The sequence below is a fragment of the Cataglyphis hispanica genome, chromosome 3 (assembly GCF_021464435.1).
Source record: "Cataglyphis hispanica isolate Lineage 1 chromosome 3, ULB_Chis1_1.0, whole genome shotgun sequence".
NCBI lineage: Eukaryota > Metazoa > Arthropoda > Insecta > Hymenoptera > Formicidae > Cataglyphis > Cataglyphis hispanica.
In genome coordinates this window covers 10,165,543-10,179,901 of record NC_065956.1, presented here as the reverse complement: position 1 = coordinate 10,179,901, position 14,359 = coordinate 10,165,543, and the positions used below count along the sequence as shown (strand labels likewise).

The 14,359-nt window shown below is 33.5% G+C and overlaps 1 pseudogene; it reads right to left on the bottom strand.

The window, feature by feature from the left end:
• Positions 1 to 11,968: 11,968 nt before the first annotated feature.
• LOC126859423 (uncharacterized) lies at positions 11,969 to 13,362 on the bottom strand (annotated as a pseudogene).
• Positions 13,363 to 14,359: the final 997 nt, after the last annotated feature.

Here is a 14,359-nt window from a genome sequence, read left to right as displayed (position 1 = left end):
TTTCTTTTATTAATTGGGAAAAGAGCTTTTCTAAAATATTAAATTAAAAACAGTTTGTTAGATAACAAAGATATTTTTTGATAAATTCTATCTAGATTAAATATCTTTTTCTTTACTTATATGTATATATGTATATGTATATATATCTTGCATTTTAATTAATATTATTAAATATATTTATATTTATATTGCAAGTGCTTTTGATGTTAATTTCTTTTTACGAAAAAAATTGAAATTAAACATTTTCTAGATGTTTAATATACAATTAAAATATATGTATAAATATATATAATAATAATATATTGCGCCAAAAAAAAGAAATCTTTCTCGCAAAAGTAGCTTTAAAATTTAAATAAAATATCACAAAATGTGAGCAAAAAATAAAATAATGATCATTTATTATTAATAATCTGCTCTTTTGATATTAAATCAAAATTTTGTGACACTTTGTTTCATTACATATTATGTGTGACATAATTGAGTTAATTTATTACAAATGAAAGGTTTCATAAAGACTTCTTACTTAATAGTCAGTTGAAAATTTTGTCACGTAAAAAAAGTTTGCGATGCAAAATGTCTAATCGCCTAATAAATATGGTGGGAGAAGGATATGTGGCAAGATATGTGGCCAGATTGATATGTCGACCATAACGAGTGTGCTATTATGGATTATTGGGGTCATACGCGTTTGATGCTATCCTTGATTACTCTTGTATATGATTGGCAATAAACTGTCAGCCGCTCTTGATACAGCCGAACCTCGTCGTTGATCGATCGAATCTGTTCAAGCACTTTCAGAAACCATTGCGACACTCTTCTTTCTCACTCACGAGAGCAGAAAACGTGAGAACGCAAGAGAGATCGAAAAATCGCAATCATTTTTTTTTTAAATTCAGGATTGACTTTGCGACTCAAACTAACAATTTCAATCATCATTGTAAATCAATGTCAAAGAAAAAAAGATATTAATATATTTTTGGAAAATAAATGATTAATTTTATACATATTAGACTTACTCATCATATGATTATAATATTAAGTTAATTGTGTATAATAATTAATTAAATTGATATTATTAAAAGTAACTATAAAATTCTCAAATATCAGATGTTGCAATCGTTACTGCAAGTATTATGTGCTGCCATCTAAGAACGATCTGCAGTATTAAACTACGTCAATGTCATGCGAGCATATGGTCACACAAATATACTGCACACACAAATTTTTATTTTCATAAATCAATATGCACCAAAATTAATAAATGTCCATATATCCTTTATATTCGCGTCTCATTAAAAATTAATTGATACCCCATCCTTGCAGCACGTTTTATTATATTCGTTTGCTCCCGGAATGGCATAAAAAGTTCTTTATCTCTACAAATTGAAATATGACCTAACGGGTTTCGTTCCGACGAATAACTCAGCCGAGAAATTCCAGTCTTAATTTTCCCAAACCGCATCCTGTCCCGCGGTAGGAGCTCGGGTTCTCCTTATTCGCCGAAGCAGTCGGATTATTTATATCGCAGCATGCGCTTTTCGACTAGAAGAATCAACGTCTTTCGTCGTTCGTTTCTTGCAAGACGAGACGAAGACAGGTACAAATCTACTGGACGACGTTTCCCGAGCGTGCTTAATCCCTCTGACCCCGTGACATTAATAACATTTCACGAGATCTCCTCGAATTCCTCCTAGTCTCCCTTTCTTTCCCTCCCACTTCACGGGACCCCCCGTAGAAAAGATCGCGTCACTGACGTGCATCCTTCGCGCGGCGATCCTGATGGATACGCGGGATTCGATGGGAACAAAAGGATGTTGGTTTAGCATGGAACGCGTGTTTGTTGTTTTGATGAGGTATAATGGGATGGATCCCGGGTGTTGATGCATGGCGCGTAGCGGGGTGCCGCGGGTTCGGGGCAGAGCGCGAACTCCGGACTAGGCCTCCGGTCATCGAGACCCCCGTAGACAGAGGCCGCAACACGTCCATCACGTGTCACGGTTATATATTTAGACATATCTCACTATCATCTTGTGCATCTTCTTTCTCCCTCTCTCTCTCCTTCCTTCTCTTTCTCTGTCTTGTATCTTGCATCCTTCAGTTCTTCCTCACAATTCATCGTTTTCCTTTAGGCCGCTTGATTCTTCGGCATATAACCGTTCTGCCGCATGTTAATCGAGATTGTATATTGCGTAGAAAGAATCTATCGACGCTTAAAAAACTGATTTTATCGAAAAATATAAGTCCATTTTGAAACAAGGAAGTTCTTTCTCAATGTTTGAATATAGAAATTTAAAAATGCGCGATAATTTTGTAAATTAAAACAAAAGTTTACTGTGTCTTTTTTACGTCTTTGATTTAATAAAAAAAGCCAAGAAAATAAAGCGATCATTGTATGAAATATAAAAATTCAATATACGCATTCGTATTTACTTTCCAATCATTTCTCCCAAGTTACTCCCTTTCATCACTCATCCCTTCAATTCACTGTCCAATTTGTTGCGCCGATATTCTCGCCATCTTACTATTTCGACCGACGATTCATTAATCGATTCCGTAACAACCTTGTCTCCCGCGCAATTCTCTTTTTCGCCACTGCACGTTTCCTCTTTGGTCCCTAGCTGAACGCCGCGTATCGTTCATCCAGGACCATATTTCAACATTAATTTCCCGGATGGTGATACATCGTTCGCATCATCCCGGTCTCCTATCAGTCCGGAGCTCATCATCATCCGTGTCCTTTTTTTTTGCTCCCTCCCGCTATCATACGGGCGTAAAGTCCTGCTCTTCCTCCTCTTCTTCTTCTTCAGGGACGAATGGTGATTTTTCTGAATGTCTAAAGTTAATAATTCTTCACATATTTTCTAAAGTATATAGAATGTTTTGTCTCTTTAAAGTCTCGAGATCAAGCGCCTGTTCGAGGCAAAAACAAAATATAACACTCTTGAAAGATCTTAGTTTTGTATACAAATATAAACATTGTGTAATCAAATTTTCTTTTCTTACATTTTTTTTCTGTAAGCTTTCAATAAGATAGGCTTGAAAAATCTTGAAGCAAACTGCGTTGCGTAATTTAAAACAATTGATACATATTTCTGAACAAGATTATTCGGCGAGAACTTGAAATCGATGTTTCATTAATTTAAATCCATCCCTGTCCTTTTTCTTTTCATCTTCTTCCCTGAATAATCATGCACTCGCCATAGCGACCCTCTCAATTGCCGATCGTTAATATTGATCGCCAGGTAGTCTCTGTCGATTGAATTTTTTACCGTGGTACTCATCGCGGAAGCCGCGGCTCTAACTGGTACCCCATTCGTGTTGTTGCTGCTTAAGAGTAACTGACGTTCACTTTAAATGTCCATCATTCGTCATCTGGTCCGCGATGCCGATACAAGTCGGCAGGAAATGGGACAATATGGTCATAGTGAGATTTTCCTTTCTTTTTTTACATTAAATGTTTTTATTTTTAATTTTTTTTAGTTATACTTTTTTAAATTAAATTTTATGTGTATAGTTTTATGTGTATTTTATATATTTTTGTATTAAATATTTATAATTAAATCTTTGAGTTTCTTTAAACATATCTCATTGTCAATATGTCCATTTTTATTTTTTTATATAATAAATAGATATATGTTTTGAAATTGTGCCGGTGGCAATGTCTTTCACGATGCCTTTAAATTTAAATTACTTGTATAGAGAGACGCAAGTGAGCATCCAGCGAGAGATATGTCTTATGATTTTTTCATCCGATAAAAATAAATATGTATAAACTATGAGTGAAAATACACACCGTGAGAAAAATAATTGGAAAGAATTGCTGGCGATATTTAACCAAATCGAATTAATTTGCCATACACATACACACAATAGAGATAGAAACTCTAGAAACTCTATATACAACTCTATATAAAAAAATAAAGAAAAGCTTCTGTGAATAAATTTTATATTTAATAAAATAAAGCGTAAAAAAACGATAATCGTCTAAAATAGAATTGCAGAGAAAAGTAGATTGCAGAATTTGAACAATTTTACAATTCAAGCTGTATTATCAAGTTATGCTATAATTTGTATTTATTTAATATTATAAATTTATTTAATATTATAAATATTTATTTTAAAAAAATCTCTTTTCAAAATTTATATACCAGCAATTTCACAAAATATTAACAATTTTTCAAGTAAAATCATAGAACCGAAAAATTACAGATATGAAAATCGTGTTTGTGCGCTTTATTCGATAATTCACGACTGTCCGATCTACATGAGAAAACCAGAGAAGCTTTCACTAAATATTACTGGCTGTATTATCTCGGTACGACACGTGTCTCCGTCAAGATTTACTTTTGGGCGCGCAATACGGTTCGCATTATTTTACGCGCCCGTGATTCATGCCGCGCAGACGTTAACCACTTATCTCCTCGTTTTATATTAATTGATTTTCGTCCTTGCACTCCGTCCTTAAAAGGGTCAATTAACTATGTGTCAAGGTAAATATATCTCGAAATGTACCTTTCTTTATCAAGTTTTATTTAATTGCTGGCTTTGATATCGCGCCATGAAAACTTTTTTTTTATTTAATGATCTCTAATGATATAACATTGATTACTTTTGTGCTTTAAAAATTTTCACCGATTTGGTATGCAATAAGGATGCACTAATAAAGCATAAATAATTATAGCTTTTAATATTTACAAAAATCATACATACATACACACAATGAATGCGTAATTACTTCTTTTTGATATTGGCAAATCTCTTGGATATCTCATTTCGATAATAATGCGAGATGAATGATCAAAAAGAAATTGAGATTTTACAAAAATTTATCACTCATGTAGCAAAACGTAGAGCAAGCACACAAGAAGCATTTTGGAGAAACAAGTTATGACAATATTTTTATCTATCTTGCAATTTATAATTCCTCTCTTAATGCAATCCAAACTTTTGTTAGATATGCAGATAATCGTAATCTTGCAAGAATATTTAGCTGCGATCGCCTCGGGAAAACATTAAGGGAGAACATAATATATTCGAAAAGTTACTTCTCTCTCAAACTTTTAATCAACATTAATAATAGCGTTATAATTAGAATTTCTTCAGTATACGAATATAATATATCTACTCTTAAAGGCATGTTAAATCGATATATGAAAATATTATTGCTCTTTTCCGCAATAAAAATTATTATTTCTATGTTGTATCACGTAAGATATTTCCAAGTTTCCAGCAGAATATAAAAGTATTTTAGAGCCCATTCCATTTTATTTCATAATATTAATATAATAAATATACTATTATATATAATAATTACGATATCTCTCTTAGTCTGACTCTTCCTTCTTCCTTCTTTCTTCGACCTGTCCTGTATGGTACGGGTGATCCTACCGGTAACTATTAGCGCTTTCAAATAAAACAAGTTTAATCACTTTGAAATCGATTAAATTCAATTTACCATATATGTTTGACCAAAAATAAGTTTTGAGAGAATCTGATTAATATAAATATATTAATAATATAATTAATATAAAGTACATCTCCCGTTGTTGTTGTTATTTTGGCTTTAAAATACAAGACTTTTTGCCTTGATTAATCAATCAAATGATTACTTGAAGTATTTCATTGATTAATCTAAATACCTCTAATAATCAAAACAAATATATGACGTTATTAATCGGTCTCAGAATGATTATTAGAATTAGATTATCAGAATTAAATTTGCTTCATTCGAAAACGTTATATGTTACCATAGCTCTTATTGTTAGGTTCATTAGAGTACTCAAACCTGTTCACCCGGCAAATGCCTTCATTAAGGTGGAGACACTATCAAGGAGGAAAAATGAATGAGAATAATCTGTTTTCTCTCTTTTTGTTTCTCAGGTTAGATTGGGTATTTTTTATTTAAATACACATAAATGATATAATAAATCGTATAATAAATTTAACATACAAAATATATAACAATATACAAAAAAATATAATTAAAATTTTTTTTTAATTAATCAATTTTACAAATTTGTTAAATAAAAAGTGTAATACATAAAGAATTATATAAGATATATATATATATATATATATATATATATATATATAATATATGTATAATTATAAAATATGTTACAAAAAAGTTAAAATATGTTAAAAATACAAAGTATATTATAAAATTACAAGGTATATATACAAGATATAATTAATTTTATACATCTGTATAAAATTAATTATATTACAAATATATATTACAAAATATATTACAAAGTTTAATATAAAATATAATTTTAAATGTAATACAATATAACTTATTACACGGAATTACACGAATGTCCAAAATATTCATATAATGCAAAATTTATTAGAAAATTTTAGATCAGATATAGCCGATAAGCAATGATTAATGCAATATTTATTAATGGTTAATGATCAACATATAATTATAAAGCTTATTAAGTTTAAACGAAAACAATTATAACAAAAAGAAGTATTAATAAAGTTATCGATAATTTTTCAATTGCAGAAAAAAGTATTTAGATTACTGATGCTGTTTACGTAGATTTAAAAAAAAATATCCGAAAAAAATATAGATAAAGCTTCGATGTAATCAACAATCAAATCACAAGATGAACCGCAATTTAAAATTTGCGAAAAAAATGCGACGAATAAATAAAACTTAATCAAGCTGTAATATTCAATTCTAATGTATGTATAGATAATTTTTGGATCAATCAGAAAACCGACATAATTACTATATAATTATACTACGAAACTATTTCGACAAACATTTGGTGCTTTTTTTTATAATATACATCTATAATATAAGATATGCTTGAATATAGAAATGCCCAATTTTTAAATGCGTGATTTTATGTAAATTTCGCGATTGAGAATAAAAATATATGTACCGTTTCGCAGAAGATAAAATTTTATAACTTAAAATACCATTATAAAAACATTGCGTTGTCGCAGCATTCAATGAAGGATAACTGGCCCAACTATTTGACCAGATCAAAGTCCCTCTGCCAGATAACATAATTTTAATATCCGACGAAAACAAGAACAATCTTAAAAGTGAAGAATGATCAACTTCTTGTTTCTACATCGGACCCTGCAAGATCAATGCGCAAAGAAAAAGTTAAGTGATCTGTTGAATTAGGAGCTCCGCTGTAGGAGGAAACGAATCCCAGATCTTCCAGATTGCTGCTGATAGTAATGATTTCGATAACGACTCAACAACAGTTACCATTATCAATATCTTCAATTCACAAGATTGAAATTCGCACGAGAAAATGTGTTCTTCCATTATTACGAAATATATCTCTTTATTGAAAATTAAGTGGATATAACAATTTTTATGAAAATGTGGTTACGAACGATTATATTTATGAGTAATAAAATACATGCATCATTGTTGTAACTAGTGCGAATACAAATAATTCTCGAGTACCAACTGTTCGAGACGAATCGAATCCGACTCAGCAAATTTAAAAAAAAATTAATTTAAATATTTTGTAACACATAAAATAAATCAAAATAATTTCAAGTACATCCAATAAATTTCATCACTTACCGACACTGATGCGCAACAGCGGAGTTGTTGATCTTGAGGCTACGTTGTCTGTAACATACAAATATAAAATCCAAATTATAGCAGCGTTTAAAGTATAGTTAATATTTCGTGCGGAATATTTTATATCCGATATGTACGATAATAAGCGATACATAAATATGAAACTTTTATTAATTTTGAAAAGTCTATTTTTTTATAATATAAATATTTAGAGGATTTATATAAAAGTTTTTTCTCTCTAATTTATTTGAATAATAAAACTAAATCAATATTAGTACGCGATTTATAATAATTAATATATAAATAATAAACCTCACCCTTGGGTTGCTTCGTTGATGCAGGATGCCTCTCTTAGGCCTCCTTCTCTCAAAATGTCAGGGTCACTACGTTGATCTGTATCATACAAATAAGAGATGCAAATTGTAGTAACGCTCAAAATAATTAATTTTTTCCAAAAAATTATTATTGCATTGAATTTTATATTTGATGCATGTAATAATAAGCAGATTAATAAAATAATTTAATAAATTTTGAAAAGAAAACTACTAATAACTGTAATAATTTTATATAAAAACTATAATCTAAAAATAGAAACTTTTACAAGATTATAACTTTTATAAATATCTTTTTCTCTAATTTTTTTTTATTTAAATCATATAAATAAAAAATCAAATTACGCGATTAATTGCTTAATTTAATTAATTTAAATTGCATGTTTGCAACTAATAGATAATTAATATACAAATAAAAAATTTCTTACGACAGAGTTGGTCCATCGATGCCCCATGTCTCTCCTAGGCCTCCTTCTCTTAGATTCATTCACATGCGCGATACTTTAAACGTCACTCCTGCACTTTTATTAAAAAATATTACTTCCGCACTTGTATGCGCGACTTTCAACGACACTCTCGCACTTTCGAATTTCGACACGATCAAACCCCATTTCACACAAGAATTATATTGCGAGTCGATAAGTCGGGAATTCACCGATTACTCCGAGCAAAGGAAGAAGACGAAATCGATTGATGGAATCAATGCTCAATTCTTGTCCACGCTTGTCCTCATCGTCGACTCGAACTTCATTAGGAACATACGAAATATCAAATTTCTATCATACAGATTGAAACCGGCTTATCATAAGGCTGAGAGAATGAAGATACTCACGTCCTAAGTGCTCACAATTTAGATCACTTAGAAAATGAGAAATTAGCTTCTCTAGCGAGCGAAAATCGAACCTAAAGCACAGCCAACTATCCTCAATGTGATACAACATTACTGGTAGACGATATAAGAGGAGAGAACGACGATTCCAAAATCAACCGAGTTCTAACCGATTCGAGCCGAATCGTTCGTCGAAGCAGAGTGTGACTTCAATTCTCGAACCGAAGTTCAAGATTTACCGCGGGATCATTGCATCTATCTATACTATGCACGATCATACATTGCTACGCGGCAGACATTCACCTCAGCCGCGATACTGAGGCGTTTTGCTTCTCTATTAATATATTAAATTTATTAATACATAAATATTTATATAACATATATAACATTAATATAGTATTAACGTTACTTAATATCACATAACTTTAATAATATTAATAGGTATTAATATATTACCAATTGCAACGCTGAGAGACATCCCATTTAGCCGGCAACGAAGTACGATCTTCGAATCGTGAAAACGGGATAGAAATCCAACACGAAGACGCGACGACGCGAAAACGCGATTACGCGACTACCCGACCCATTGCTTATACGACACGATGACAGCAACGAAGCAACGCATTAATGTTCTAATGTGCGTGCCATATATGAGCTCTTGTGTGACTCGTGGCAATGCTGTGTTGACACGCGATGCGACGCGAAAACCATCCGCGGCATGAGGAACCGACGCCGCGATAAGCCGTGGCGCGATAACAACAACGACGGCATTGGGTGCTTGATTTTCCCCTTCTCAATAAACCTTTAAAGACCTTAAAGCCTTTAAGGCACAGTCCAGGTACTAAGCCCTCCCACCGCGGCAAGGTTACACCCTAGGAAGGTGTGTACGTGTACGTATTATTTAACACGGAGAGCGCGCGACGACATAAGCAGATTATTTCGATACTAGCGGTGTTTGCAATCGGCAGCGCGCAGCGCTAGTATCGACATAACCTGTTTGTGTGCGCCTGTCGTCGCGTGCTCTCTCTGTGTCAAATAATACGTACACGTATAACGTTTTTTCAAGTGATTAAGTGAAGTACTGATTTATTGTGAATAGTATTGTGATCAGTACTGATTTATTGTGAATAAACGCGATCGTCATAATCGTTAATCAATTTATCGATTCAGTGTGTGAGTGTAAAAATATTAAAGTATCAATACAAAATAATCGACAAAAAACTCGTGCTATACGCGGCCGTGCAATAATTATTTGTTTAATTATTTTATTTATGAAGAATCTCTACAAAGTAAGAATAAGTGTGTGAATGAACGAGTGGGAGGGCGAATGAGCGAGCGAGCGAGCAAGCAAGCAAATAGCATTATAGAGCGAGAAAGAGTGAGTGAGTAAGAGAGAGAGAGAGGTGGAGAGAAGGAGAGAGGGGAAGAGGGGAGAGGGTTGCAAAAGGGAGAGAGGGGGAGAGGGGAGAGAGGAGAGGGGAAAGGAGAGAAAGGAGAGAGGAGAGAGAGAGAGAGAGAGAGAGAGAGAGAGAGAGAGAGGAGAGAGAGAGAGTATAGGGCAGATAGCGATGTGTGTGTGCGACAATAGGTTAGAGTTAAGCATAGGATAAGCGTTAAATGAGCATATTGTAATTTTATATGTATAGTATTGTATCCCTCTTGGGGATTTATATTTATTCATTCATATAATTGATCTATAATTTAATATATTTATATAATATTATTTAATATTTTGCATATATATTTTATATTACTTAAAATATTTTGGCAACGACTTTTCAATAATATGGAATTCGATCCTGTAAACGTAAACATTGCGCGTAAATATTGTTAACGTATCATGGCTTTGTTATTCATAGGAAACACTTGAATAGAAATAGTGGGGCGAGACGGTCAAATTCCTTTCTTATACGTGTTATCATTCGCACGGCAATTTTCGTGTAGCTAAGGTAGCAGTGTGAGACTTAAACGCGATCACGACAGATATCAGGAAATAATTTGAAGATTAATAACTAGTTATTTTTTACACTTTTTTAAATAATAATTGTAATTTAATATACCTAACGTAATTATATTGCAACGGTAGATCTTGAAGCTCGTATTTCGCATAATGTATACAGGGTGTCCGATAATTCGCGGATTACCCTTTAAGGGAAGGTAGAGGGTGTTATTCTGAATAGAAAAGTCCTGTACCATTTTATGATTTTCTCAATATTTAAGAAAATATTAATTTTAAAAGATCAGCCAACGAAGTGCGCAGCTCGTGGCGCGAAATGCTCTCACTGTCAATTGATACTCGGTCCGTGGCGAAGCAATGGGAGGAGCAGTTTGCGAGCATGCTTCGCTATGGCAACCAAAAAAATACACACATAATGAAAAGATCACATACATAAAACGGAGAGCGCATTATGTGTGTATTTCTTTTGGTTGCCATAGCGAAGCATGCTCGCAAACTGCTCCTCCCATTGCTTCGCCGTGGACCGAGTATCAATTGACAGTGGGAGGCATTTTCGCGCCACGAGCTTTTCGCGGCACTTCGTTGGCTGATCTTTTAAAATTAATATTTTCTTAAATATTGAGAAAATCACAAAATGGTATAGGACTTTTCTATTCAGAATAACACCCTCTACCTTTCCTTAAAGGGTAATCCGCGAATTATCGGACATCATGTATATGCGGAGAAGAGAGAGAAAATATTAATGTATAAAGTATTTTAAATTATGATTAAGTATTTATTAATAGATTGACATATCACGAAGCCTTTCATTATATTAATAATTCGATTTTACGATTCAATTGTTTAATTGCACTAATATGATGATGAATCATATTTATCTGCCGTCGAAAGTCGAACAATAAAGCGTTGGACAAAATATATTTAACTTTAAGTATTAAAAAAAAATAATTATTGTTTATAAGAATCGCAACAAAACAATAATACATAATTTTAATTTCTGTCACTTTGATCTTCTTCATTAAATGTAGGTTTTTTGTATGTGATCTTTTCATTGTGTGTGTATTTCTTTCGATTGCCATAGCGAAACATGCTCGCAAACTGCTCCTCCCATTGCTTTGCCGCGGACCGAGTATCAATTGACAGTGGGAGGAATCTTCGCGCCGCGAGCTTTTCGCGGCACTTCGTTGGCTGATCTTTTAAAATTAATATTTTTTTAAATATTGAGAAAATCACAAAATGGTACAGGACTTTTCTATTCCGAATAACACCCTCTACCTTCCCTTAAAGGGTAATTCGCGAATTATCGGACACCCTGTATATATATATATATATATATATAGAGTAAAATCGACAAAAGTGCAAAAACTAAAATTTTAAAAATGCTGGGGCGAAGTCGACACTCTTCCAGGGCGGAGACATCAATTTATTCTCGGATTCATGTAAATGATAGGATACAATTTATAAATTATTTTTTATTACAAAAATAAACTTTTATTAATTAACAATGTAATGAAAAAATACAGAAAAAAATTATGACAAGAAAATCAATTCATTTCTTCGTCATCTCTGTTACTAAAACAGAAATAAACATTTTTTTCGGGGCCGACCTCTTTTTCTGGGCGTAGTGACAATGGTCCCTTCCGTCGTTTTCTTCGCCGTACCAGGTTTTTCATTTTTTTTCACATCGATTCCGCCTGCTCAGCCGCTAATTCTCTCATTTGAAGTAAGTTAGTAAGAATGGCAATCATTCGTTTTCGTCCTTTACGAGTCGACTGCCTCGGAGCAGCTTTAGGAAATCAAATATTTTCAAGTATCGCGCTCAAGTTCTGTATATCACCACGACAAAACATGGAAGACATTGTGGGATCGAATTTGTCTCTATTCTGGTCAACTAAGTCAGCTTTGATTGCGTTCGGATTGACTGCTTCAGGTTCGAGTGTGTGCGGGTCGGCTGCTTCGGGTTCGACTAAGTTGATGTTCACTTCTTCGAGATCAGCGGAAGTGGAAAGGTTCTCCCTATCCGTAACGCTGCTTGGTAAAAATTCGTGTTCCTGGAAAATGTCCGGATTGAATGGAAAAATTCCAGTGCATTCAAATCCGGACACAATATTCTGATGCGTTATGGCAAGTGGCAATGCCTTAGTCATAATTCCGGTTATGTCGTAAATCGTCATTGTCCTATCAGGATTCGACGTCATCCAATTATCGCACTGTACGTATACGTACTTCTTTAATGGGTCATAGACGGTGCGATCCAATGGTTGCAGCTTGTGCGAGCAATGGCGGCGGTAATGATAGTACAATGATCCCATTCGCTTTACAATAGTCGAAATCAGCGATAGACAAATGTGATTCGTGTATCGAGTATCAATAAAATTAGAGAGTCGACGGAAACACGCACATGAGACTGGAAAAATTGTAAAAATTTGACGAAATATTCCGCGTTTATCCAGCCATTTTGATTCGCTTCACGTGCGCTGCCTGGTGGTCCACCGTTGAGAAAATGTTCCTTGAATTTCTTACGAGAAAAAATAAAAAAGGAGATAGAGACTGCCCACACGCTGACACCGTTATCGCCGAAGTTACGAAGGCTCCTCGTTTCGCAGAAGTCATTCGTCCGATTTGCTTTACTCTGCGACGTCCGATAACTCTGTTCGGTGTCTGAACGGTTGTTATTCCCGTTTCATCCATATTCCATATACATTGAAGCGGGAAATGATATTTATCCATCATGGATTTTAGCAGCACGAAAAATCTTTCTACATTCGTCCGATTGAAACTAATCGCTCGTGCTAAACTCGTCGCTTCCGGTTTACGTATGGATAATGCTCGATGGCGTTTGAGAAAGTTGATTAGCCAATCTTCACCAACCATCCGAGCGTTTTTCTACGATGCGGATATCTTTAGATTTAATTTTTTGGCGAAATCGAAGGCTAAACCATTTTCCTTTCCAGATAGCCCAAAGTACATGTCGTTGCAATGTACTAAGTATTTCATCAAAGTGTTTTCATTTTTAGAGCCCATAACCTGCATTTAAAATTTCGCTGAGCAGAGTGCATTAAATTAATAAATAATTAAAAATTAATTAACGTTACTCACTTATAAATTCCTGTGATATCGTATGACCACTTTATCTAAGTTTGCGATTTCATTATTATTTTTTTTTAGCTAGTCGATTAGTGTTGTTCTTGGGATTCCGAATTGTTTAGCAGCTGTTTGAGCCTTAATTTTATTTTTTTTCACCGCAAGAACTGCCTTCTTAAGTTGCTCCTTATCTACGAAAGTCGTTTTACGACGATATGTGCGTACCATTGTTTGGCAATTGAAAAAACGATGACGGATTTGCAACGGAAAACGAAATAATAGTATAAAACAACCGGGGTGTAGTCATCATAGGGACGATATCATCCCAATTGTTTGGTGCCGACCCTAAAGGCGCGCCTAATATTGCATTATAGTAGGGCGTCTCTTCTCGTTGCGCGCTTGTATAAGGCGCGGATTGGTCGATCTTTTTTAATAAATATCTCAATAACTATTAGGAAAATCGTAAAATGGTTAAAGACTTTCTTACTCATTTTGACATCCTTTATATGCACACAACGATGATCCGCGAATTATGGGACACCTATATATATATATATATATATATATATATATATATATATGTATATATATATATA